Source organism: Myodes glareolus, chromosome 3, assembly GCF_982192425.1.
Source record: "Myodes glareolus chromosome 3, mMyoGla1.1, whole genome shotgun sequence".
Taxonomy (NCBI): domain Eukaryota; kingdom Metazoa; phylum Chordata; class Mammalia; order Rodentia; family Cricetidae; genus Myodes; species Myodes glareolus.
In genome coordinates this window covers 60,759,153-60,782,700 of record NC_142028.1, presented here as the reverse complement: position 1 = coordinate 60,782,700, position 23,548 = coordinate 60,759,153, and the positions used below count along the sequence as shown (strand labels likewise).

Genomic DNA, 23,548 nt, shown 5'->3' with positions numbered 1-23,548 from the left:
TCCGCCTGCCTCTGCCTTCCGAGTGCTGGGATTAAAGGCGTGCGCCACCACCACCCAGCCAAATTAATCCATTTTTATTAATCTGTGTATTGTCACGAGGCTGTGGCCTACTGGTAAAGGTTCTAGGTGTCTGTCTCCTTTGACAGCTACATGGCATCTCCGTGACTCTGCCTACTCTCTTTTCATATCTCTGCCTGAATTTTCTGCCTGACTTTACTCTGCTAAGTCATTGGCCAAAACAGCTTTATTCATTAAACAATGAATGCAACATATACAGAAGGACTTCCTAGCACTAAGATCTGAGTTCCAGGCCAGCCAGCGCTACAGAGTGATACTGTTGGACTCTAGTGTCCAAACCGAGAAGGAGTCGCCCCCAGAGACCATCTCATATACCACAGCCGATGCAAAAGCATGAGGATTTTATTAATTCTGCCATGACAGGGTCCCCCAGCATTCGGGAAGCTGAGAGACCCCAACTAGCTGGTACAGTCTACTTTTAAAGGAGAAGGCCCCATAGAAACAAGAGGGGTTGTTCCTTGACCATTATGATTGGCTTGTTCGAAAAGGGCTAATACCAATAATTGACTGGAGAACTATTGTCAGATCAGATGAGGTAAGAGGTCATTTTGACCCCGTTTCCCAGGGGACTGAGTCAAAACATACGAGTATGGGTAATTGTTCAGGAACTGAGTACGTGCATGCTGGTGGAGGCCTGGGCAAAGTGGCAGACTGCTGGACTGCAGTATCCAGTCCTCCCAGCAGCCAGGGAGGGGACGCTGCAGTGGCTCTGCCTTTAGTCTCCTTTCTCCTCCCTGTGCAAGGGCTCTGTCCTGCCAGGCTGCCAAGGGCTGGGTCAGTAATGACCTCTTAGCTTAAAATTTATCTCATCTCCATAGCAAGTTCAAAGCCAGCCAAAGCTACACAGTGAGACTCTGCCTCAAAATAAGTAAGTAAATACAAAGAAACAAAAACCAAAAAGCAGCCGGACAGCAGTGGCCCTTGCTTTTAATCCCAGCATTTGGGAGGCAGACGTAGGCGGATCTTTATAAATTTGAGGCCAGCTTGGTCTACAAGAGCTAGTTCCAGGACTTCCAGAACAGGCTCCAGAGCTGCAGAGAAACCTTGTTTTGGGAAAACACATACACACACACAAAACCAAAAAGGCAACAATAAAACAAAAAATAGCAACAATAACAAAATGACTACATTTACTTACTTGGTGGGGAGGGGTCATGTTGAAGCACACGTGCAGAGAAGTGGGAGTCAGCTTCTCTCTTTGGGAGAAGTTGGGGAGTCAGTTCTCTCTTTCTTTGATGGGGATCATGGGGATCTACTCAGGTCTTTAGGCTTGGCAGCAAGCCCCTTTACCCGTTGGGCCATCTCATCAGCCCATTCTTTGAACATATATTCCCTTGTACGTTAAGTGCACCTATTGTGTAACAGTTTTCTCTGTGATCAAAACATTCCAACCCACAGAGGAGCTCCTGAAGCAAGAGGTAAACTCAGGGTTCACCAAGTTAGACCTTGGTGGTATCTATACCATTGTGGGCTCTGGGGTGAGAAGCAATATGTTTCCTATCCCTTGGGAAAAGCTTTGTCACACAACAGAATTGGTGCCCAAATAGGGACCCGACAGAACCAAGACGAGTTGGGGAAGGAGCAACTGCATGGTCTTGGCTATGGGTAGCAAGGCTTGCAGCTGAGGCCAAGAAGCCTAACGGGGAAGGGAGCATGGGAGAGGAAATTCCAACCGTTTTCTTTTCTGTGTGGCATGTGTTAGTGTACCTGTGTGCTGTCACAGCCGTTGCATGGTAGTGAGACACACCACAACAGCTGAACCATCGGGATTAGGAGTGTCTATGGGAGGAGCCCCAGGGTGGCAGTCTTCGTCTGTGTGCTATGGGGTGGCATACCTCCTGCTGGATGAGTCCACCAGGCCACGTGAATGCAGAGATGGCCAGAAAACAGCTAAAGGTTTCGAAGGAATTTCACTGTCTTTGAGGTTAGCACACATGTTGAGGCTGCCGGTGATAAAGGGCGGCGGAGGTTGCCTGGCGTGTTGTGTGTGGTTAGAAGTGTGTTTGAGACTGAGATGGCGGCCAAGTGGGAGCTTGTTTGTGTAAAGCAAGAGTGTGTTTGTGTAAAGGAGCAATTGCAACAAGAAAGGGAGATGCGGCAGCTCCCTGTTAGCCGCTGCTTTGGCAACTAAATTAAACAAAGGAGAGGATGAGAGAGAGAGGTGGTAAAGCCAGTAAAAGATGCCTCTCAAGTCCATCCAGCCTTTAGTGGGGAAAAAAAAGGGGGGGAATCTACAATCCAACCTGCAGATGGGGGCATTAGCCACGGTCCCCTGCTAGAAACTAGTGCTATTATGAACTAGTCAGCATTTATGATGCCGGAATTATGGAAGGCTTAACCTGTGAAAGAGCCTGTCCCTGCCACAGCATGGCCTGTGAAGCTGCGGGACACGCGAGTGAATGGACCTGGGACCAGTCTGGCTGAGACTGGAGGCAGGAAAACCAAGTCACCCAACCCTCTTTAAGGCCAAGGTTGTGTAATCTGAGACGGTGGCGTGAGGGAAGTCAGTCCCAGACTGGCTTTGATAAGCCATTGGCTAACTCCTCTGAGGTCTGCACAAATATCAGGAACTGGAGGACCACAGTGCAGGGGGTGGTGGGGCAGATGCTAGGGAGGGAACCAGTAATAAGAGAAGTTGTGTCTAGGCCAGGCAGTGGTGCTGCACGCCTTTAATACCAGGAGGCAGAGGCAGTTCTGGCCTCTGAGTTCGAGGCCAGCCTGGTCTGCAGAGTGAGTTCCAGAACATCCAAGGCCACACAGAGAAGCCTTGTCTTAGAACCCCCCTTCCCCAGCCAAAAAAAAAAAAAAAAAAGAGAGAGAGAGACAGAGAGACAGAGAGACAGAGACAGAGACAGAGAGAAAGAGAAGCTGTGTTCAAATCTCAGTTCACTGGCCGGATAGAACCATATTCACGGAGGAATTAAAGAAAAGGTTAATCCATCCAGCAGAGCTCTCGAGGCTGATATGAACCTTTAGTGCCTTTGCTGGGCCCATATCTTTATATAAAGTAAAGAAGGCTTTGGCAGATCTCAGTGATTTAGCATGTAAAGAGAGTCTTGTAAGATTCGGGAAAGCTCCCTAAAGAAAATCAGAAAAAGGTAAGGCCGTAGAAGAGGCCAGTCTGCATTATTCGAAGATAATTACGGCAAGACTTTTGTTGAGCTGGAGTTCCGGAGGAAAAAATTGGTAGAAAGCCAAACTGTGTGTCTAGGAGTTCTGGAAGGTGGAGGAGCGGTTCAGAGGCGGCATCCACGACAGAGCAATACAAGTGAAGACGGTCAAACCCATCCCACAGGTGGGCAAGATTTATTCCCCCAGACTAAGTAGGGTACCCTCGCAAAAGGTTATACTAGGGGTGGAGATGGTTTGCCTAGCTAGGAGTTCCCCCAACAACCAGTTTTGGTGGATGGAGAGGCAACAATTACAGCTATATCCGCAGCGCCAACCCATGGCAACTCTGACCCAGGGAGTCAGCGGGTGCAGCTGGGGAGAGCAGGGCCCGCAGCAGGATTTCAGGATTGCACTAGGGAGCTGATTAAGTTAGTGTCTCCTAGCCTTGCTTTAGACTCAACCGTGGTCTGTGGAGGAAGCAATTGATACACGGATGGAACCTTCACGTGCTGAATTAGACCTTGTTTATAGTCCACGTGATCTTCATTGTGAGCTTCTGGGATCGGCTGACACCTCTGAGAGCAGGTGACAAAGGACTTCCAGAGTGTTTCACCGAGGGTATCTTTGTAACCCCACTATTATGGGACAGTGTATCAGGATGTTGCCTTGTCCATTCTCTGGAAAAGGTTTTGTTATATAGATGCTGTCAGGTTTGGAAAGCCATTAGAGACACAACCAGGCACAGTGTTACTTTTACCTATCTTACAACCCTACTGGGGCTGGGTTAACTAATTGAAAGGAAAAAAAGGTCCAAAAGGACAGTCCCAGAGGCCATGAGATTGTTGAACAAAACCCCCAGTGCCCTTGTGATTTGTTGACCAGGGAAGTTCCCGAGGCCCCACAAACCAGAAAAGCTATTGTGACTGCTGTTGGTTGTGCGCCAGAGCTAGACGGTAAAAGCCTGTTGCTGAAGACGCTGCATGTATACATGCTTTGATTGTAAGGCATGGAAAAATTAAACTGGGACTTAACTGGAAACTCCCACCCTGTTGGCTGGCTTTCATAATGCCAGGGGTGGCCATGCAGGCTGCTGGCGGGGAGCTGTCACCCACAGCTTGGCAATGGACCCCGAGTGCTGACATACCAACATGCCAGGCAGGATACGGACCCTGGGTGCTGACATACCAACATGCCGGGCACGATGTGCCTGCTTGTGCAGTAGGGGCTCAGCTATCATGGGTAAGACCAACAGCCCGCCTGCTGGATTTACAGCCCATTCCACAAGAGGAAGTTCACATGTGGTACCGTAAGCCAGGACAAAAACCTGTAGCTGGGGAGGTCATGGGTTCTCAATGGGAAAGCAACGTCTATGGTTTTTCTAGATGGGTGAGATGGGCCTGTGGAAACACGTGTGCCAAAACTGCCCTCTGAACATGCGTGTTGATGCCCATAGGTCACAGTTGTCGGTTTCATCTCATAACTACCATGAAGCTCCTGCAAACATCTGGCTGTTACTGTGACATGTGGCCTAATCCTTAGCCATCCTGCGAGGCTCAGGAATCATTGCGGAAGAGAGGGCAGAATGAACATAAGAGCCAGAGGAAGGCGTGGCGCTTGTGTAAGGGTTTCCTCTGAGATCAAAGCATTTCATCCTGCAGAGGAGCTCCCGAAGCTGGACTCCCGGAAACTGACCAGATTCACTATGCCCTCTTTGCCAGAGTAAACAACAGCAGCTGAGCTCCCTCGCAGAACTGCAGAAGAGAAGCGGCGAGGCAGAAGAGGCGAGGCAGACACGGACCAGACCAGCTGCCTGGAAGAAGCAGACACCTGAGGAGCTGCCTGGAAGGGGTTAGATCAACTGAGGCACCTGGAAAGGACACTCTCCAACCTGTGGAGTGGGCTGAAGGGGGTGCGGTGTGAGCTGTCACCCATGCTGGGGTGGACCTTGGTGATAGAGCTGTCTTTGAGTCATTTCTGTTTCTGTAAGTAAACCAATAAAACTCTCCCGTTCACCAAGTCCAACTTTGGTGGTATCCGTACTTTGGTCTGTCGTGTGGCTGTCTAGGGTAAGTAACTGAGAGGGTTTTATTTCCCCAGAAAGTTTTGCCATACAACTTTGCCTGAAAGTATGTATGTATGTGTGTGTGTGTGTGTGTGTGTGTACCATGTGCATGTCTGGTGCCTGTGAAGACCAGAAGAAGGCATTAGATATCCCTGGAGCTGGAGTTCCAGATGGTTCTGAGCCACCGCCTACAAAAGTTAACAGGTGCTCTTAACTGAGCCATCTCTCCAGTCCCCCGAAGCTTTGAACTTTTTGTTTGTTTGTGTTTTTCAAGACAGGGTTTCTCTGTTTAACCCTGGCTGTCCTGGAACTCACTCCGTAGACCAGGCTGGCCTTTAAGTCAGAGATCCACCTACCTCTGCCTCCCAAGTAATGGAATGGCATGTGCCCCCATTGCCAGTTACTTTGAACTTTTTAAAAAAGATTTATTTATTTATTTATTTATTTATTTAATGTTCATAAGTACTCTATCTCTATGTATGCTTTTATACCAGAAGAGGGCATCAGGCCCCAATATAGATGGTTATGAGCCACCATGAGGTTGCTGGGAATTAGACTCACTCAGGACCTCTGGAAGAAAAGCCAGTGCTCTTAACCTCTGAGCCATCCCTCCAGCTTTACTTTGAACTTTTGATGAATACATTTCATCTCCCATGTCTCCTTTCTGTGGCTGTGGAGGCCCAAAAATGTGAGCTTATTTCCACATTGACCAAAGGTCAGACAATTGGAACCTACCTCTAGTTCCTTCAAGGTTATTGTGCTTCTACCTCAAACAAAGATCCCACCTAGTTGTGGAACAGAGTTCTGCTCTCTCAAGGTTATTGTCAGCAGGTGTGTCTAATAGCCAGACCTTGTATTTCAGGAATTGAGGAGTAGATCTGCTTCTACCTCAAACAAAAGTCTGTGGCTCCGACTAAGTTCCAGTTTCCTTAAGGAGATAACGTTGAAGTCCACCCAGGGAGTGGTTTGCCTACAGAATGTTTTGTTCTAGCAACAGAACATTTAACTGTGGCTGTAGCCTGCAATCTTCAATTGGTCTGTTCATTTCCTTGTATCATGTTAATGCAGTTTTTGTTTGTTTGTTTTTTTGTTTTTTTTTTTGTCTTACTCCTACCTTTTGGAGTCAGGGAAATTAACCAGTTGGAAATTAAACGCAGGTGAATTTCAGTACTCACTGCAATTCCTTCCTGATAGTATCCTATATGTTTCTCAGTTTTACTATATTTCTAAGTCCCCGCCCTCTACCCTGGCGAGAGGTATTTTCGTCAAGGCTGGTCCCCGACACTTGGAGATGTCAGAGATACATGTGTCACCCTGGCAAGAGGGAAGGAAGCCCAAAGGACAGATGGACTCTGTGTGGGGCACTTGGGCAGGTCAGTTTGCCATCTGTTCCTGGAGTAGGGACAACAGCCATTTGGCAGAGAGCTATAGCCAGGAAGCTGCATTTCTCCAAAGCCGGCGCCCGTGCAGCTGTAAACCTGGTTCCACTTCTCTCTCTGATGCCGTTAATCTCAGGGTTCGGAGGGCAGAGGCAGGTCTTTGTGAGTTCAAGACTGGCCTAGTCTACCATGTTAGTCATTGCTCTCTTGCTCTGATAAAACAAATCAGAAAAGAGTTTCTCTCAGGTTTGTGGTTCCAACGCTCATCCCCACCAGGGGAAGGCAGCACGGCAGCGGGCAGTTGAAGCGGCGCAGAACATAAGCAGGAAACAAAGAGGAAACTCAAATGATTGGCACTCAAAAACCCCACACCCCAGTGACATACTTCCTCCAGATAAGCTGCACCTCCTAAGCCTTCCCAAACAGGACTACCCCTGGGAGCCAAGCATTCAAATGCCAGAGACTGTGGGGAACTCTTCTCATTCAACTAATCCTGTCAGCATAGCAATTTTTTCTCAAAAGAAGGAAAGGACGGGGACTGGAGAGATGGCTCAGAGGTTAAGAGCATTGCCTGCTCTTCCAAAGGTCCTGAGTTCAATTCCCAGCAACCACATGGTGGCTCACAACCATCTGTAATGGGGTCTGGTGCCCTCTTCTGGCCTTCAGGCAGACAGACAGACAGAATATTGTATACATAATAAATAAATAAATATTTTTAAAAAAAGAAGAAGAAGAAAAGGAGGCACAATGCGAGGCCAGCATAGCCCAGATACGAAATCACAGTGCCACTCCTGTAACCAAACCCGCGTCTGAGGAGCTCCACGGCCAGGGTTCTGGGTGGGTGGTAGTGGTGCTTAAGTGACTGACTCATGCGTGAGAGGTCACACTGGGCACAGTGTGGCTGTCATTCTGCACATTGTCAGAGAGCCAACTCTAGCCAGGAGTGGGGGCTGAAGCCTAGGGATGGGTCTCTGCTCTAGCCTGACTGTGGCCTTGAAGAGCTCCTGTCTGGATGGGGCCTGCCCCTGGAGCTGCTCTGTTATTATTCTTTCTTGGCCTCTCAGTAGAGGAGGGTCTTGGCACAGATGTCAGATGGCAGCAGTGGGACGGTGTGAGGCGGTAACTATAGTGACAGCGTCTTTACCAAGTGACCAGACCACATGTGTGAGAACTAGGCTGAGCATTTCCATTATAACCACCATGGGCAGGAGGGCTGTGGCCTGTCTGCCTTCTTTTCCTCCCTTCCTCTCTCCCTCCTTCCCTTCTTTCCTTCCCTATACTCTCTCTCATACTGGAAACAGACCCCCTTCCCACTGAGCCAGCATGATAGGCAAATGGCCATCACTAAGCCACATCCCCAAGGACAACTGTTCCTGTCTGAATCTGAGAATTTTGCAGGCCAAGATCTCATCATATGTCTCCCAATAAGGCAGAAATCACTGCTCCCATTTTCTAGGTAAGAAAATCGAGGCTCAGAGAGGGATGGGATCGTCCCCAGCCAGACAGCAGGTATTGCAGTTGGACTGGAAACTCACTTACCTCAGACCTGAAAACCAGCATCAGTACTGACCCACAGCCCAGCGTTGGGGAGGGAGGGAGGGGGAGGACCAGCTGAGGGGACGGGTAAGGACTCCTTAGGACTGAGGCAGGGGATGGTGTCACTTCCCAGTCAGAAACTTTATTGTACTTTCTCCATAACACTTCAAGCAAACACAAACCTTTGCCACGCCTGCAAAGTCCCACAGGACGGGCGCCTGCTCCCTCTGCACCTCCCGGGTGCCATTTGTCCTGGGCGTTCTACCTTCCTGCTACCATTGCCCCTGTGGCTCGCCACTGCATGCCCGATAAATTCTTTCCTTGCATTGTTCCTGCTGTACCCTCTGTCTGGAACATTCTTTCCCCAGCTCTCACCCCATCAGCCTTGTCTCTGCTGTGATGGTGCCACCTCAGAAAGGACTTTTAACTGAGGTGGCAGCCGAGAACTGTAACCCAATGCCATGCCTGCGTACCTGTCCACCTTCCCATGAGAAGCAAGCTCCAGGAGGGGATAGTGACGCACTCTTGTGATCCCATCACTTGAGAGGCTGAGGCAGGACTGTGAGTTTCAACCCACATTGAGACTCTTATCTCAATCCCCCCCCCAAAAAAAACCCCAAAAAACAAAACAAAACCCCACAAAAGCTGTAGGGGCCAGATCTGCCTCTTGCTTGCTGCTGCATGCATAAATACGCACGTACGATAATATCACAAGTCACAAATTGTATTTGTGAGCACAGCTCTGCACACCTGAGCTCCCAGCCCATCTCTTAGCTGTGTGACTTGAGTACTTAAATTAACCTCCCTGAGCTTTAGCTTTTGCATCTGTTAACTAGGAACTCACTGACTGTGCAGTCCAGGCTGGCCTTATCGCAGAGGTCCATCTGCCTCTGCTTCCTTAGAGCTGGGAGCATAGGAGTGGGCCACCAAGTCCTGTGGTCTTTACATCTTAAAACAATTTTAAGTGAAAAGAAAATTATGATGTGTCACAGCTGTATAAAATTCAAATTTGGTCAGGCAGTGGTGGTGCACACTTTTAATCCCAGCATTCCAGAAGCAGAGGCAGCCAGATCTCTGTGAGTTCCAGGTCAGCCTGGTTTACAAAGCGAGTTCCAGGATAGCCAGAGCTGTTACAGATTTGAGCACCCGTAAATAAAGTTTTATTGGAACACGGCCACGCTCCATTTGTGGATTCTCTATGCTTCTTTCTCACTACGTTAAGTAGTTGCAACAGAGACCATATGGCCTGCAAAGTCGGAAATATTTACGAGCAGGCTCTTGGGAAACAGTGTGTGGCAGACTCTAGGAAGGTACATTCTTAGTGGAGCAGACAGACAGTCAGAGGACCAGGCCAGCTCTGTCAGGGGCTGCAGTATTTCCTCACAGGATGCTTCTCCTGAGCCCCTGCTCCACCCTTCAGCTCCCTTTCTCGGGGTCAATAGGATCCGCCCAAACTCCCTTTCCCCCTCCCAGAATCTGGATATAGGAGCAAGTTTTGGGGGACTTTGGAGGTACGTATGACCTTTGCATATGGGGGATTTTGTTGTTGTTTTTGAGACAGGGTCTCTAGACAGGTTCAGGATAGTCTAGAACTCACTATGTAGTCCAGGGTGGCTTCAAACTAGCAACAGTCCTGTTGTCCCAGCCTCTCAAGGGATGGGATTTCAAGGATGAGCCACCACACCCAGCCTATCTCTGGTGCCTTTAAGGCCTGCCATCTGTGTACCGGTCCTCTGAGCAGTGTTCATTCACCTGTGCCTGATAGGACAGGTATGGATTATGGATTTGTCTCCAGGGAAAACAAATAGCCTCTGACGTGCCTCCATCCCGTATGGTGTCAGAACTGGAAAGTTAGCTTTGGGAGGTGCCCTTTTGGGTTCATCTTAGCCAAGGCTTAGGAACTGATGGCCTCGGGCAGGAACAAATCCGCTAAGGGTGGCGGCTTGTCAGCTACATTCAAGAACTAAGGCGTGTATTACCACAAAAAACCATCCACACTGAACCTCACAGAAGAGAAAGTGGGAATTTTAAGACATTGCAATGAAACTGGATAGGCTTTTATTGTCTCCATATCCTGGAGATACTAAATAATGTTGGTAATAAAATTGTCCTCTCAGTCAGGCGGTAGTGGTGCATGCCTTTAATCCCAACACTCAGGAGGTAGAGGCAGGAGGATCTCTGTGAGTTCGTGGGCAAAGTGAGTTCCTGGACAGTCAGGGCTACACAGAGAAATCCTGTCTTGAAAAACAAAACCAAACAATAACAACAAAAACCTGGTCACCTGGATCCCTGTCCTGCCTTGCACCCATCAGCAGGAATCGACTGGTCTCCTCTCTTAGATGACTCCCACCGCTCTACCCTGCCCTACCTTCCCAGCTCCTAGCTCACTCAGGCTCCTGCTGCTCTTGCGGCTGTTTGCACTTCCGTGGTAGTGATTTTACAAATGGAGGACGCTTAAATCCCGGGGAGGATGAGGCTGACAGGTACCTAGTAGCTTTGTGACAAAGCTGGGCTCTATGCCAAGCCTCACATGGCCCCTCAATGACAGAGACAATTGTCAGTGTCCTCAAATGGGATGGGAACTCAAAAACGGAGTTTCCCAGCTCAGACCAAGCTAACTTTTTTCCCTGAACACACCCAAGTGCAGTACTGGGATGGGTACATCCTCACCCACCCGCCATGCCAGCACCGCCCCCCCCACACCCCTATCTTCCAGGTAACCACGGTGCAGGGCAGTAGTTGATGTTCCCAGAATCTCACAGCAAGCTCAGGGCAGATCTGTCTAAATCTGCACCAGCTCCTGACAGAAGACCAGAGGAAGACCTCCAGCTCCCCTCGGGAGACAATGCCTCGCCTCTCACACAGGCCTGGCTGTTTGGAGTAATCCCTGGCTAAAGTCTTTTCCTCCCAGGGAGCGCTGAGACTGTCAGCAGCAGCTGCCACGTGCCCGGCTTAGGCTGGATGCTGCCCTCCACACCTCTGTCCCCTTCCTTGCATTTATTTTCAGTTGATACACTTTTATTTCCTATACAAGGAGTTGCCTAATCTAGGCCTAGACGTGATTCCGTGGACGGTCTGGAAAAGCTGGGGTCTGGAAGCCGTTTCCTCGTCTAAGGAAAGCAAGGCTCAGAGGACTGTGTGGCGACACCACCAACATGGAGTTGAGTTCAGTCATACTCCAAGGGCTTTCTCCATTCATTCACTGAACACTTTGTTCTACACATGAGAAAATTAGGCAAACATTCAAAGAGGAAGGTTAAGGCAGTACATATACTCAACACTTGGGAGACTGAGGTAGGAGGATCTCAAATGAACTACATAGGGAGACCTTGTCTTAAATCAAAAAAAAAAAAAATCAGAAAGGAAGGACTGGAGGGATGGCTCAGTGGTTCAGAGTGCAGGCTGCCCTTCCAGAGGACTGGGTTTTCAGTTTTAGCATCCATTTGGTGGCTCACAAACATCTGTAATTCCAGTCCATGGGGATCTGATACCTTCTTTTGGCCTCTGTGGACACTGCACACATGTGTTGCACAGACATACCTGTAGGCAAAACACCCATACACATAAAAATAAACAAAATAAAATTATTTTAAAACAAACCAACAAACCCATGTATGGTAGCACATACCTTCTATCCCAGCACTGGGGAGGCAGAGGCAGGTGGATTGCTATGAGTTTGAAGTCAGCCTGTTCTACATATTGAGTTCCAGACCAGTCAGGGCTATATAGTAAGACCCTTTCTCAACAAAACAAACAAACAAACAAAACACAAACAAACAAAAAACGTGGACTGGAGAGATGGTTCAGTGGTTAAGGGAACTTGGCTGCTCTTCCAGAGGATCTGGGTTTAATTCCCAGCACCCACATGGCAGCTCACAACTGCCTATAACTACAGTTCCAGAGGATCTGACACCTTCACACAGACAAATGTACATATAAAAATAAAATAAAACAAAACAAACAAACAAAAATCCCACAAGGAGCTGGGCGATGGTTTAATCCCAGCACTCGGGAGGCAGAGGCAGGCAGATCTTTGTGAGTTCGAGGCCAGCCTGGTCTACAAGAGCTAGTTCCAGGACAGGCTCCAAAGCTACAGAGAAACCCTGTCTGGAAAAACTAAAACAAACAAACAAACAAACAAACAAAAAACAACAACCAAGGAATCAAGTATTTCCTATTTCATATAAACTGTATTTCAGAAGAATAAAATTGACAAGTTCATATTTATGGAAGAATTATCCAGGTAATGAATGTAAAAAGAATAAACAAAATCACCACCTTGCAATGCCTAATAAAATAATGATTCATTGGTGGATGCTAAAACCAATAGGTGAAAGGTTGATGGAGACTTTTATAATGAAGAGATCATTAAGTCCACTGATTAGTCAGCTAGAATAGCTCAGCCAGACATTACATACTTCCAGATTTGATGTAACATTGAGTGTATCGTGTTGGGCATTCAGCTAAGATGGTAGAGTGCTCCCGTAGCACGCAGGAAGCCTTGGCTTCCATCCCCCGTACTGAATTAAGTGGGCAAGGTGGTGTACACCTAGAATCCAGCACTCAATCAGGATTCAAGGTCGTCCTTGCCACAGAGAGGAGTCTGAGGTCAGGCTAGAATCCACAACCCCGTCTGAAAAACAAACAGCAATGCAAGAAGTGTCCATGGCCATCACCAGTAAAGTACTGCTGCCAAGTACATTAAACCCCATCTGATCAAGTCTCTGGAGCTGACTTGCAGTTTATGGGAAACTTAGGGCAGAAGAGCAAGTTTAAATACACTTCCAGGAAGAACCAAATCTTTTAGGGCATGAGAGCTCTTATTGGACAAACACTCTGGTTCTTCCACAAATAAAGAACACAGAAAAAAAGAAAAAGGAGAGTTAGTGACATGGCTCAACGAGGAAAGGTGCTTGCTATGCAAGCCTGGTGACCTGTGCTGGATTGCGGGGGGCTATGGAAAGGTGGGAGGAGAAAACTGACTCCCCAAATTGTGACTAGGAAACAGGTTCTACCCCGAATCCCCCCCCACACACAATAATAAACAACAACTAAAATTTTTAAGAAGATGGGTGTGTAGCTGCCACAGATAGAAGGGTGTGTAGGAGAAGTGTCAGAGCTGGGTATGGTGGTGGAGCTTGAGAAACCAGCACCCCGGAGGCAGCAGCAGGAGGATTAGGAGTGAGAGGCCATCTTTGGCTATAAAGCCAGACTACAAAGCCAAACTTGGGTATGTGCGACCCCGAAACCAAATATTGCTAACACGAATGATAACTTTTAAAATAAAAAGGAGACACTTTTGCCCAGACTTATAGAGATTTAGTCCCAAAGGGAAAAACAAACTTTGGCAAATGTTAATAATTATTGAATTTGTGTCAAATAATTACTTTTAAAAAAAAATTATGAAATTTTGGCTTTCCCAATGCTGGGTAATGAACTGAAGGCCTTCATGCACTCTAGATGAATTAGTTAGTATTCTCATTCCCATGGCCAAATACCTGACAAAAAAGCGACTTAAGAGAGAGCATCTGTTGGCTCACAGTTTAAGGGATCCAAGGTGCTGCCTTAGGAACTCTGGGCAGCAGGTCACACAGCTGCACTCAGGAAGAGGGGAGGGGAGGGGGGAGAGGAAGGAGAATGCTGGTAATCAAGCTCAGTGTCTCCACATTCAGAGGGATCCTCCCCTACGGGGAACAGGCTCAGGAACACCCCAAAGGTGGGGCTCCTAAGAGTCTAAACCCAGTCAAATTGACAGTAAAGACCACCATGGGTGGTCATGCACACTCCTGGTGAGCTAGATCCCCAAACCTCTTCTCACTGCTTAGTTTCAAACTGAAGTGCCAAGGCTGACCTTTGAACTCATTCTGTAGCCCATGCTGGCCTGGAATTTTCAATCCTCCTGTCTCAACTCCCAAGGCACTGGGATTCCAGGCCCATGACACCAGACGTTTTCTACAGTAAAAAAGGTTTTTAAAACCGGACGTGGTGGCAAACACCTTTAGCCCCAGCTCTTGGGAGGCGGAAGCAGGCAGATCCCTGCGTTTAAGGCCAGCCTGGTCTACGAAGTGACTTCCAGGACAGCCAGAGCTGTTACACAGAGAACCCTGTCTTGAAAAATCAAAAGGAAGAATAAAAAAGGAAATTCGAACGAAGAAAATGCAGATCAAGAAACAGAGAAGTTCTTCATTTCTGCAGTCGGAAGCAAGCGGCGCAGGAAGAGCCACGCTGACCACAGGACTGAGAAACCAGCGAAGCAGCAGCATCTCTGTGGTTTTCTCCTGTGTGTGTTTGGGGGGTGGGGGTGCTGACAGATTCTCACTGCTAAGTAACCAAGGATGACCTTGAACTCCTGATGCGCCTGCTTCTATCCCCGCCAAGTGCTAGAATTACACTTTAACCACAACACTTGACTGGCTGTTGCACAGTTCTTTTTCTTTTTTAATTTTTTTATGATTTATTTATCTTTTTATTTTTATGTGCATTGGTGTGAAGGTGTCAGATCCCCTGGAACTGGATTTTCAGACAGTTGTGAGCTGCCATGTGGGTGCTGGGAATTGAACCCGGGTCCTCTGGAAGAGCAGTCAGTGCTCTTAACCTCTGAGCCATTTCTCCAGCCCCCTGCACAGTTCTTTTACTAAAAATAATTTATTATTAATGTATGTGTATAGGTGTGTGTTAGGGGTTTGTGTGTGTGTGTGTGTGTGTGTGTGTGTGTGTGTGTGTGTGTGTGTAGGTAAGTGTGTGTGTACTGATTCACAGCTGTCTGCAACTCCAATTTCAGAGCATTTGACACCCACTTCTGACCTCCACGGGCACCTGGCAAGCACATAGTACATTTATGCAGGTGAATACTCATATACATTAAAATAAAAAAATCAGTCTTTAGAGAGAAAGAAAACCCAGTTTACATACCTAAATAAGTCAGTCATTTTTTTCTGTCCTCGCGACCCATCTAACCCCCAAAAGTGCAAACAGGAGTTAAAAGCCTGAACCGAGAGGCTGCGGGGGTTTGCAGGGTTTGCATCTTAAGGCGCGGAGCTGCTCAGAATCCTCCCAAGTCGTCCAAGTCCCAAGCTTCCAGAGCAGCTCCAGAAGGCCCTGCTTGCTCTCCCTCCTCCAAATTGCTGACCACCCTGGTTCTGCCAACCCACGTCTCTGCTTCCTCTGCCAGCAGTTTTTCCTCCAAGCGAGGGAGCGGGCGAGCGGGCCTGGGAGGAAATTCTCCAGATCACAGCGGGCGTTTTGCTTTGGTCTGCCTCCTTCCTCGGCAATCTTCACGATATGTTTCGAACCAAGACTGGAGGAGGAAAAACCATGAATGTTTACATGTAAATATTTTTTTCCCTGTTGCACAGAAATAGAGATAGGAAGTCATCGGACCGCTAACAGGAAGAGATCAACAGAGCCCTGGGATCAGATAAAGTTGGGCGCCGTTAGCAGTTTGGGTTTGTGCCATTCTGGCCTAGCCGTGTGACCTTGAGCAAGTGACCCTCACTGGAGAACTTTCTCCAGCTCCCAGATTTCCATTGCATGAATTACTAAACATTAAGTAGCCCAGAGAGTGTAGTTTATAGACTAAAGCAGTCGAAATAGAGTGACTCACTACTTGTATTCTCTGCTCATAGAGATCTGAGGCAGGAGGATGGCTAGACGTTCAAGGCCAACTTGGGTTGTGTTGCCAGTTCCAGAATTATTTGGGCCACAGTGACTCTACCGCAACAACAACAACAACAAAAAAAGACAAAACCAACTGGTACAGTGTGGTCAGTCTGGTCTAAATAGTGAATTCCAGGTTAGCCGGGGCTACAAAGTGAGACCCTGGCAACCAAACCAGAACCAAATAAAAGTAAATACAAGCTGGAGGAGGAGAGCATGAAGTAATCTAATGTTTATCAATTTCTTGGCTCCTATTAATAGCTCCTCTAAAAGTGTGCACACGAACGTGTATTTATGAAGTTATAAAGACTGTTCTAAGCACAGGCACGGACTAAAAGCTCAGGAGTAGAGGACTAACCGGATTCTAAGTACCCATTTTCTGGGAATATCGACTCCTTAAATAACAAAGCATATCTATTGCAACGACACGTGTGGGACAGTAGACATTAAGCAAACCATGGGCATGTGACCTCTTTATGTGTAGGATCCAAGGATTTAAACACAGAAATACTGGAGTATGTCAGTAAAATGATGAGGGTTTTTAAATTTGTTTTTTGTTTTGTTTTTTGAGATAGAGCTTCTCCACAAAGCCATAACTGTCCTGGAACTCACTTTGTAGACCAGGCTGGCCTTGAATTCATAGAGATTCACCCGCCTCTGCCTGATTTAAATTTTTTGTTTGTTTCATTTTTTTCCCCCAAGACAGGGTTTCTCTGTACAGCTCTAGCTGTTCAGGAACTCTCTCTGTCGACCAGGTTAGCTTCAAACTCAAGAGATCTGCCTGCTTCTGCCTCCCAAGTACTGGGATTGAAGGTGTGCACTACCATCACCTGGGTTTAAATGTGGTTTTGTAAGGCTTTTAATTTTTAAAAGATTTAAAATTTTAAAATAAAATTTTTTTATTATTTTTTAAATTAATTTTTAAAAGATTTACGGATTAAAATTACATTTTAAATGTTTTTTTTTCCCTCATGGTACCAGGGCCTCACATTAAAAAAAAGAAAGAAAGAAAGAAAGAAAAGAAAAGAAAAAGAAAAATAGGCAGGGTTTATTGTTCTGTCCACGCTTTAGCCTAACTGCACTGAAGAGAACAGAGAATGAAGGATGCTGCACCTCTCTCCGATCTGTCCCTGCGCGGGTAACAAAAACCTCTGGAGTTCGGTGTCGGAAGTTGCCCCCAGCCCTCCTTGTAGGAAAACTACTGCAGCTGGACCACAGATAGAGCAGGAAAAGTGAACATATATTTATCTCTATCTTTCTATCCTGCTTGTTTTAGGGTTTTGATGTTGTGTTATTCTTTGATACAGGGACTCACTTTGTAGTCAACAAGCCTGGAACTGACTGTGTTGTAATCAGGGCTGGGCTCCAACTCTGGTGACCTTGCGGCCCCAGGCTCCCCAGTTCGAGGATGACAGGCATGAACCGCCACGCCTGGCTTCCTAATCTTGTTGAAACTGAAGATTGACAGGCTCAAGAATTTCTCTGCTTGGCTGGATTGTGCAGGGCCTATCCTGCAGTGTGTGGAGGGAGGATGCCTCTTAGTGACAAGCCTGGGCAGTTGCTGGAATGTAAAGGAGTGGATGACATACCAAGGCCCTAAATCTAGTCCCAGACTGGGTCCTAGGATTATCCGTCTGTCCTCCCCCAACCCACGATCCGGCCCATCACACAACTGGACCCCAAACCCGAGATACTCTAGGGTCACCATCCAGCACCTAAACCCACCAACCACGTGGTCCCCTGCAAACTAGCTCGGGTGCCCGCACCGCTTCCGCCCGTCGCTCCTGTTCCCATCACCCTGGTGCGCGCCCCAGCTTCTGGCCACGCCCCCTGGAGGTCGTCCCAGCCAGAAGCCCCGCCCACACACGTGCGTGCGCGTGCTCCGTGGGCCTCTCGGGGCTGTCCGGCCGCACTTAAGGCCCCGGCTTGGGGAGCCCGGGGGCAGTGTGTGTGCAATACTGAGCGACAGTGGGGCAGGGCGGTCCTGCAAGAGGCCGACGTGCGCCGGCAACGACGTCAGCTCAGAGGCTTGAAGGGAGCCTGCGGGAGCGTCGGGTTTCGGGCTCAGAGGCCGTAGCACAGGCATTGGCTCCCACGCACGCGCGGAGCTCGGCTCTGCGTCGCCCCCGTGTGGCCAGAGGACGCAGCGCCCGCTTGCTGCCGGAGGACTCCTCCGAGCTGCACGCGACCCAGGCACGCGCGGCCACCTAGGCGATCGGCTCTCCCAACGCCTCCCCCTTCCGAAGACAGTCCCGTGGACGGGTTGGGTTGCCATGGAGACGGCTGAGCAGATGTAGCGCTTTCCTCTGGCTGCTGTGAATCCTACTCTGGACAGAGAGGGCTGGAGTGTGGTTACCCCGCCTCTCTTTGCCTCGTCCTCGCTCTGTAACCTAAGTGAATGAGGATTGATCCCTCCCCAAAGCAGCAAGGCCTTGAACAAATGAGTCTTTCCTAACAGTCTACGGTGTGAAGGCACAGATCCATAACCCTCGGAGTTCTCCCATTCCCAGTTCATGTAAATGTGTAATATTTGGGTCCGTGAGATGGATCGGTGGGTAAAGCGTTTGCTGTGCGAACCTGAAGACTCAAGTGTGATCCCCAGAATCCATGCAGAGGTGGAAGGAGAAAAACAAGGCTCCACAAAATTGTCTTCTGAGCTGCATTCCGGTCCCTGATAATAATAGAAAAAAAAAAAAAGTCAGGTTGGTAAAATTCAAGGAGTGCTGATGTGTTAGGTCCTTACGGAGCGCTTTTGTATACACCTTTGTATACACCGTAACTGCATTCCTTACCACGACCAAGGGGCATGCGCTTACCTAAGAGTTAAGGAAACCTAGATCCAGAGCCATACTAGGGATGTAGCTCAGTGGAGGAGCACTTACCCAATACACGTGGAACGCTGTTGTCAGTCCTTGGGACAGCAAAGTCAAATACATTGGTCGACTAAGTTGGTTGAGACAATCCTTGTAGCCCAGGTTGGCCTTGCACCCTCAACACAGACACTCTACCAACCGAGCTGCATTCCCAGTTTGTATCTACTTATTTCTAAGCCATGGTTTTTATTCCCTTTGCCAGTGTCCGAGGGGTGAATACTGGGCCTTTAAAGGATGTGAAGATGGTTTGAGAAAAATATTCTAGACCAGAGAATTGTACGTATAAAGATGCAGGCTCCAAGTACGGTGTGGTACAGGCCTATAATCCAGCTCTTAAGAGGCTGAGGCACGAAGCGCTTGGGTTTGAGGCTAGCCTAGGCTGCAAAAGGAGTTCATAAACAATTTTAACTACATAATGAGTTCCTGTCTCAAAAAATCCAAACCTAAAACACAAAATCAAAACAGTGAAAACAATTAAGATTCTAGGAGTATAGTCAACGGTGGAGAGTTCACTGTTCCAATAACAGCAGAAAGGGAGTAGGGAGGAAGGAAGAAAGGGAGGCAGGAAAAGGGAAAACAGGTGTTTTGGACTTGACGGGTACTTGATGAGTTTGCTTTGAGTAGGAGATCCTACAATTTAGTCAACTGAATATCAGCCTAATGAAGTTTACCAGAAGCAACAATAACCACAAAATCCTGGGTTTAATGTACAAGTTTTACCTATTTTGAATATCAATAGAAAGAAATATGGAGTTGCTAAGAACAATCTGAACCTGCAAGTGGCAGTCCTGGGCCATTCTGGAAGAAACCCCAACGGGAGCTTCTGGAAGTGCCCTGGGTGGGGGAATAGGGTGATGTCACTGTTTGTTTTCCAGGTAAGGAAGGCATTTGCAGCCACTCACAATTCCTTTACAGCCCCAGACCTCCTGGTATGTCTGGTTTTAGCCTTTCTCTTGCTGGCCACATGTCGGTGGTTTCCTGATTTCTTTAGGTTAAAAAATAGTGCCTTAACATGGCCTATGAGGACCTTCCAATCTTTTGTTTATTTGAAACAGGGTTTCTCTGTGTAGCTTTGGAGCCTGTCCTGGAACTCACTCTATAGACCAGGCTGGCCTCTGAACTCACAGAGATCCACCTGCCTCTGCCTCTTGAGTGCTGGGATTAAAGGTGTACAACACCACTTATTGAGGGCCTCCCAATCTTCTTGTGATGGCCTATTGTGCCTTATGAGATTGGAGACTCCCAAGTGCCTCCTAACGTGAGGCACTGTGGGAAACCTCTGAGGCTTCAGGTAGCAGGATGACGATTGCACAATCGCGCCAACGTACACTTCACGTGTGCCTGCTGTGTGTGGAGTACTGGGTAAGGCAGGAAGCTCACACTCTTCCTTGTGTGTGCAGAAGCCTGGTGGCTTCCTCAACTGCTCTCCAGTTTTGTGGTTTTTCGTTTTAGTTTTTTGAGACAAAATCTCTCTCTATAATCTTGCCTAATCTAGAACTCGCTCTGTAGACTAGGCTGGCCTCAGTCTCAGAGAGATCCCTCTGTCTCTGCCTCCTGAGTGCTGGGATTAAAAGCGTGTGCCACCACCCTGGGCTCTGCCTTGCTTTTGAGGCAGGATGTCTTGCTGAACTGGGACTCAGCAGTTCAGGTAGAATGGCTGGGCACTGAGCCTCAGGGTCCCTCCTATCTACACTTCTCCCTACTCTCCGAATCACAAGTACATGCTGCCACGCCTGGCTTTTGTGTGGGTCCGGGGAATTGAACTTAGGTCCGCTTGCTTGTATAACAAGTGCTGTACAGATTATGCCGTCTTCCTGGCTGCAAGCACAGAGTTGATGGAGGTACAAGCAGTGCCATTTCCTAAAGGGGAGAAGGCAGTTTGCCGTTCCTTTCCAGAGCCAGTCATTTCAACTCTGGTAGCTGGCTGTATTTCATATTTATCTCCATAGCTCTAAATAAATATGCCTGTTTTGTCGCTTCTTGGCTGTCTCAATTTTAGTCAGTGTCCTTTGAGTCTCTGCTGTAAACGACAGTTTTAACCCCCTCCTCATCACCTGCCCACTGCACACGCAATCCCATTACTTCAATATTTGCTCAATGCCAAGGTTATGATTATTTTTTCTTTACTAGTTTCTCTTTTCCCTGGGAGTTCACAGTGTCACTTCATTCATTCATTCATTCATTCATTCTTCGTAAGTGTCTCTCTCTGCGACTGTTCAGGTGGATCAGGTGCCCTGGGTATTTATTAAGGTTCAACACCTGTGAAGGAAGGCAGAGGAAGCAGGATTGGCCAGAAGTTCAAACAGCAGCGCAGCCCCGGCAAAGCCCACAACTTGATGCTCCTGCCATAACTTTGCAAGCTGAGCTGAAGGGCCCCACTTTGAAGCCCCCTGGCTCCCTCACCCTAGGTGGGTTCTCCCCCGCAAGAATGACACCGAGGATAAGTGAATTGTTTAAATTTGAGGCCAGCTGCATAGGAGCTGACAGCCGAAGGCATTTGCCATCCAGAACCCCCAAAGCTGGGCAGCAAGCCCTTCCTTGAATGGGCGCTGCATCTCCATGACGACCACACCCATATTGTCAGTTTCACATTGAAGACACTTTTCTTGGCATCCTCTGTTCCGATGCAGGCCAGAGGATCTGTCCTTTTTGTATACTGGCTGAACACATCATTCTAGGTAAGGTCCAGAGGCACCTTAAAAACACACACACACACACACACACACACACACACACACACACACACAAACAAACATGAAATGTAGGGGCTGGAGAGATGGCTCAGCGGTTAAGAACACTGGGTGCTCTACCAGAGGTCCTGAGTTCAATTTCCAGCAACCACATGGAGTTTCACAACCATATGTAATGAGATCTGGTGCCCTCTTCTGGCCTGCAGGGATATATGCAGGAGGAACATTGTATGCTTAATAAATAAATAATTTTTTTAAAAAGGAAAGAAAAATTGAAATCATTAAAAAAATGAAATATAATTTATTTAGTAAAAGAAAAAAGCAGCAGTCATGCGGGGATGGCACACTCCTTTAATCCCAGCATTCGGGAAGCAGAGGCAGGTGGATCTCTCTGAGTTCGAGGCCAGCCTGGTGTACAGAGCAGTTCCAGGACAGCAGCTACATCAAGCTCATAGCTACCTGTAACTTAAGCTTCAGGGATCTTATGCCCTCTTCTGGTCTCTTTGGGCTCCTGCAACCCCACATACTCATAAAAACAAGACAAATCTTGAGTTTTAAAATTTGTATTAGTGTCCCTTCGATAGCTCAGGTGGTAGAGCAGAGGACTGTAGCTAAAACGTGTATTAATTTAAATTATGTGTATGCATGTATGAACTTGTTTGTGTGTCTGTTGTATGAGTATGTATATGTGTGTTTAGATCCTGTGGAGGCCAGAGAAGTTGTACTCCAACCCCAAACAAAAAAAGACGCCCTAACACTAATGCGACCTGAGTAACCCTAACAATAATCCCAACTCAAACACCTAACCCTGATCCTAACCCCAACATAACTCTAACACAAACCCTAACCCAACCCCAACACTAACCATCTAAACTTAACCAGAATATCAACTTCACCCCTAAACATAATCCCAGCTTTAACTCTAACCTTAACAGCAAATCCAAACCCTAACCACAACCCCAGTCCTGACCCAAAGTCTAACCACTAATATTAACACTAATACCAAACCCAAACCCTAGCCCAAGCCCTAACCATAAATTTAACCCTGACCCTAACTCTGAGTAACCATAGCCCCAACTCTAACCCTAACCCTCTAATCCTAACCCATAATCCTTAACCCTAACTCTAACCCCATCCCTAAACCTAACACTAAGACCAACTGTTTTTTGTTTGATTGGTTTTGATTTGTTTGTTTTGTTTGTTCTTTTCTTGCCTAAACCTACACACAATGAACATATTGGAACCTATTTAGAGGTTTGTTTCATCAAGATTTACTGGGTTTATTTTGTTGTTGTTGTTGTTTGTTTGTTTTGAGACAGGGTTTCTCTGTAGCTTTGAAACCTGTTCTGGAACTTGCTCTGTAGACCAGGCTGGCCTCAAACTCACAGATATCCACCTGTTTCTGTGGTGCAGGAGAATTATATGTATTCTGTCAATCATGTTTTAAATAAAACGCTGATTGGCCAGGCAGGAGGTGTAGGCAGGAAAGCCAGACAGGAAGTGGAAATAATGCAAGGAGAGCAGGAGAATTCTGGGGAGGAGGAAGTTGATTCCTCCCACTCCTGCCCAGACCACCAAAGCAGCAGGATGTGAGCTGCCCCACTGAAAAAGGTACTGAGCCACATGGCTAACATATATCAGAAAAATGGGTTAATCAAGATGTGAGAGTTAGCCAGTAAGAAGCCTGACCTAATGGGCCAATCAGCATTATAACATACAGAGACCTGTGTGTGATTTTTCTCTGGGACTAAACATCTGTGGGAGTGGGCAGGACAGAAAACCCAAACAACAAACAGGGCCTCTCATGTTACATTTCTGCCGCCCAAGTGCTGGGATTAAAGGGGTGTACTCCCATTGCCTGGTGACCCCAGATTGATTTTATTTAATCAGACAAACGTAAATAGGTCTTTGCATCATTAACAAAAGCAGCAGAAACAAATGTAACACATCTTTACACAACTAAAATAATATTCCACAACATTTCCCCCTTTTTGCATAAGGAAAAAGAAAGGGTTTTAGTTTAAACATAGAAAGATGTTATACAATAAGAACAATTATCAAGCAAGGATTACATTCACAATGTCCAGTCCTTTTGTGTCTGTCAAATTATAAAAAACACTCCATTATTTATCATATCTTAGTAAGTCAAAGTTTTATAACTAA

General features: G+C 47.4%; 1 long non-coding RNA gene across 1 annotated transcript; it reads right to left on the bottom strand.

The window, feature by feature from the left end:
- Positions 1-11,343: 11,343 nt before the first annotated feature.
- On the bottom strand, positions 11,344-15,531 carry LOC146895203 (uncharacterized). Its single transcript, XR_015000750.2, has 2 exons — positions 15,079-15,531; positions 11,344-11,706 (listed from the first exon to the last, which is right to left on the bottom strand). It is a non-coding gene; the product is annotated as an uncharacterized LOC146895203 (long non-coding RNA).
- Between the last annotated feature and the right edge of the window lie 8,017 nt (positions 15,532-23,548).